Source organism: Megascapheus bottae, chromosome 2 (assembly GCF_031878675.1).
Source record: "Megascapheus bottae isolate mThoBot1 chromosome 2, mThoBot2.hap1, whole genome shotgun sequence".
In the NCBI taxonomy this organism is placed as follows: Eukaryota; Metazoa; Chordata; class Mammalia; order Rodentia; family Geomyidae; genus Megascapheus; species Megascapheus bottae.
This window is the reverse complement of record NC_143510.1, coordinates 51,987,303-51,992,302: the sequence shown is the minus strand read 5'-3', so window position 1 is coordinate 51,992,302 and position 5,000 is coordinate 51,987,303.

The following is a 5,000-nucleotide window of genomic DNA, read 5'->3' as shown; positions in this document are numbered from 1 at the left end:
AAAAGAGATTAGTATATGGGAACTTGATTTTTAAGTATTGTTACTATGACAATAAAATGATGACATGGACCTTTTTCTCAATTAGAGGTTTTACAACTTCTGTTCATTCTGATGAAAACAGAAACCATGCATACCCTGTGTAAAAAAAAGTTTGCACATATTTTGTGTGTGTGTGAGTTCTCTAATGGATGACTTAAAATAGTACCATTTTCTGTAATCACACTTTACATATGTGCAATACTCCTTCTAATAACAGATTTCAACCACAATATATTCATAGTCTGAGTACTGAGAATTTATTTTCTAGTTTTCTAGATGATGCTATCAAGGATATGTACATTATAATCTTAATTCTGATGTCATTTACCAAATTAGAAAATGCACTGTTTTCAATAGGTGATTTTATCACAACTACTGTTTAATAGGATTTATGTTATTTTTAATTCTTGTTTGTTTTTTCAAAGAGGAATTTCATCATGTTTTTATTTATTTTTATACTCTTTAAGTAGTAGTTGTACAAAGGGGTTTAAATACAAGTCACTTTATGAAAATCATTTATTTTTTTTCAGTTTTCACCTTAAAAAATCAATTCTTTCCCTACTCTCACCAATTTTAGTTTCTCTACATCTGTCTCTGTCTCCGTCTCTGTCTTTGTCTCTGTCTCTCCCTATCTCTCTCTCTGTGTATGTGTTTTTATACTCAGGTTCTTGCTTTCCAGTTTGTTATATCTATATCTATAGGGTCTGAGGAACTTTCCTGTAATGGCTTGAGCGTGAATACTTGAGCTCTTCTCCAAGAAGCTAGGATTATGGGAGTGAGCCAGGGCAACTTGATGCGACTTTTTTTTTTTTTTGTATTTTATTTTGGGGATAGTGTATCGAAGGCTTACAGTCACATTAGTCATGTAGGGATGCATTTATACCATTAGCTATTTTAATTAAGAATAGCCTTTTTCTTCTTGTATTATTTTAGAGCACCTAAATATTCAAGAATACTTAAGTCTGCCTGAGTATAGAAGGGAATGCAAGGGGGATTGTTTTGATTCTAAAATACATGTCTGCTCCACTTAAAATGGTGACTAAGAAGGACTATACATAGTTTGGTCATTCTTATACCATTAAAATGTTAATCAAAGACAGGAAGGGTCATTGGGCAATGAATAGTTATAGTCACATATGTAAATATATAATTAATAGTTATTAATAGGTTAACATGATCATCTGGCTGGGGTCTTTGCTATTTATTCTAATGAAATAAATTTGACAATGGGAGATGAAATGCATCATGACAAATATGGAAACATTTTTGATGTGTCTGATGTTAAATCAGAAATATAACCCTAATTATACCTTTATGTAAAATACATTTAAAATGAACCCAGGTGATTTTACTTTGTAACTCAGTTCACTCTTACTTCTACTACAGAAAACCCTGTCATAAATACAGGCTTAATTACATGTATAATTTTTAGCAACCTCAATTAGAAGTAAAAATAACTTTCCTTTTATGCCTTTAAACATTTAAAACTTATTATAAAGGTGATGTACATTACAGTTACATAAATCAGATAAGAAGTGCATTTCTTTTTGGACAATTTCATCCCTTCCTTCTCTCTCATTTATTTCCTCACATCTCCATTCACAAATTGCACATTTCATCTTGAACATGGTTTTTAGTGAGTATCACTGCTACAGTTTTTACACTTGTGCCCCCTTACACTCCTAAAGACAAACAATTGAACAAATAGGACAAAAAAGGAAGGATATCAACAATAACAATAACATTTCATTTCCAGGGGTTTACTTTGTTACATATTAAATATAAAAATTATAAACGTAAGTATTATTTCATATGATCAACGGCACATAGGTATTGGATTCTCCTAAGATACCTTCCTTTGATCTCACTGTGTGTGGATGCCCATAGTCCTATAAAACTTATCAATGTTGCAGTGTACTTTAGATTTAGCTTCCATATATGAAAGAAATCTTGTGCCCTTTGTAGTCTGAACATGACTTAACTCACTGTTTAATATCTTTTATCTGTTTCATACAAATGGAACATTCCTCTGAGCTGCAGATCAAGATGCAGTGTCAAAAAACCTTGATTCTATGATTGTTGTCCTTAATGTACTATGTTATCTCTCATCTCTTTTGCTGTCCCTTGGTTATCTCATATTGTTACAGTATCTCACTTTGTTATCTGATATATTGGATTTATTTGTATTTGGTTATTTGAAATTGGATAGGGTAGGGGGGAAACCAAGAGGGGAGTGGTGGAGGGGAGGGTAATGGGGACCAAGACATGTGAAAGGGTATTAATATATGTGAATTAATGCACCTTCTATCTGGAAAATATCATGTAACCCTTTTATTAATTACAATAAAAAAACCTTGATTCTGGATGTAAATTTACAAGGAAAAAAAACAACTGCCTTAAAATGCTGAAAGGTGGGGCTGGGATTTGGCCTAGTGGTAGAGTGCTTGCCTAAGATGCATGAAGACCCAGGTTTGATTTCTCAGTACCAAATACATAGAAAAAAGCCAGAAGTGGTGCTGTGGCTCAAATAGAAGAGCTCTAGAAGTTTTGAGAAAGCCCAAGGACACTTCTCAGGCTCTGAGTTTAAGGCGCAAAAACAAACAAACCAAACCACTGGAAGGTGAAACCTTTCAAAAGTCCCTGAATAAGAGAAAGAAAACCAAAGATGATAATTTACCTTCTGTGGTTTCTATTTGAACACGGATTAGATTGGAAGAAGGAGATATGCAAAACAAAAACAGCCCAGGAGATATAACGATGTCCGGATCTAACTCTCTGGAAAGCCAAGCAATACTGGGAAAGAAATGTAACAGTGTACCCATCAGTGGATACAATTAGCCTATTTTCCATTTGGCCAATCTTCACTTTCCTAATGTGGACTCAAAGGAGATAATTCATTCTCAATTCCTTGGGGGTTGGTGACATCCAAGAATGAACTATTATACAGTGGACACTTCCTTGAGGGTGTGCTGCTTATGTGCCTCTACCAGCTGTACCAAGGTACAGTGAATGACAAAAATAAGCACTTTAGCATCACTAAATATCCAAAGAGTACTCTAAACTTATTTTAAGTTGTTTGATTTTAAAGTTATAGAAACCTAATACTTTGAGATCCAAATGTCATAGTAGTCTCTACAGACTACAAAAGAAGCCTCATACCTCTCTTTATCAGCCTTCTTTTTTCTCAATTTCAAAGTAACCAGCATTAAACATTTGTGGGATATTCCACTAGGTGTTTTTTTCTATATACTCAACCACAGCTAAGATCGCATTTACACACTCTGAGATATTGTTCCTTTATGAACTTGCTGCAATCTTGCAAACTTTATAAGTACAACAAATTACATAATTTTGGCTACAAAAATAGTATGTAATTTTAGTTTTCTTTTGGGCCTAATATCTAATGGCTATCCCTTCATGTCAAATTATCTATAAAATATTCATTATTTTGTAATGTGTATCTATTTGTGCATATGAACATTTGTATTTTCTGTTTTTATATGTTTCACAATGTATCTTCATCTTTTTTTTAATTTGTGTGTGTGTGTGAGTGTGTGTGTGTGTGTGTGTGTGTGTGTGTGTGTGTGTGTGTTGGTATTTGGCCTTGAACTCAGGGCCTGGGTACTGTCCTATAGTATAGTTTTTAAGCTCAAGATTGGGGTCCTACCACTTAAGCATAGCTCTACTTCTAGGTTTTGGTAGTTAATTGGAAATGAGTCTCCATGGTTTTTCTGCCTTGGCTGGTTATGTACTGCAATCCTCAGACCTCAGCCTCCTGATAGCTGGGATGACATTTTGAGTCACAAACCTAATAGCATCTTTGACTTCCCCAAGAATTATCTATCCACCTCTATGACACATTCCAAGACTTCTCTAAAATACATATCAATATTTTCCCAATCCATTTCCAAATGCTTCTGAACCACCTCATCAAAGACTCCAGCTCTAATGGAGACTTCTTCTCTGAACTAGCCAATGAACTAGCCAGATAGACTGCTGGAAACCATCTCTAGGACTCTGAATAACCATTAGGGAACAAAACTTTAGACTAGGCCACACAGCCCAACTGACAGAATGCCAGCAAAGTAAGCAGGCACACTACTAGGTACATCTCTGTTTTCTTTATGTACTTCTGTGATTTTTACAAACTTTACATTTTGTTTTGCAGTACAAAATATTTCTCAGAACACCTATTTCTTCTTTTTCAGTGAATAATTCAAAGTAGACATCATTCTTTAAGTTAGACAGTATAAATCATTTTGTAGTAATTGCTTAGACAGTAGGGGAAGCTTTCATAATTTGTTGATTTCACTATTGGTGATGAGTAGGGAATTATGTTATCAATTTTACATGCTTAGTAACAATACTACTGTACAGCCGTTTTCATATGTACCATTGGTATTGCATGAACAAACTAGCTTTTGTTATGTATTTCAACATTTCCCTCCTGAGCGCAAGAATGAAACCTTTCATTCATTTTAACCAAAATTTGCTATTATAAATCACTTAGAATAAGTTATTAACAAAGAAACAAAAATGATACCTCAATTCAAAGACAATGTCATAAAAACCAACCTGCTTATAGTGCATGGATTTTGAGGTCAACCAGGTACAATTTTTTTTGAAAACTTGAAAAGTCTGATGGATATGGAAAAGTTTAAGTGAGAGAAGTATAAAAGAGCTTAAGAGTATCTAGGTTAGAGTAAGTGCTTAGTATATACATATTAAATATTTTTAAATGTTTATATTCTCCAAATAACAGATTGACTTTTTCTGTTTTTCCTTTCCTCTGTATAAGTTGCTTAATAACTGGTCATGTTTCATTGGGTTTAATTCTAATAATATGTATCATATACATATTAATGCTTATCTGTTGCAATATGTTGTCAGAACTTTTTTTAGAGCTTTATATTTATTTGACCATTATTGTGGAGAAAGTTGAAGTAGGTTGCAGTAGAATA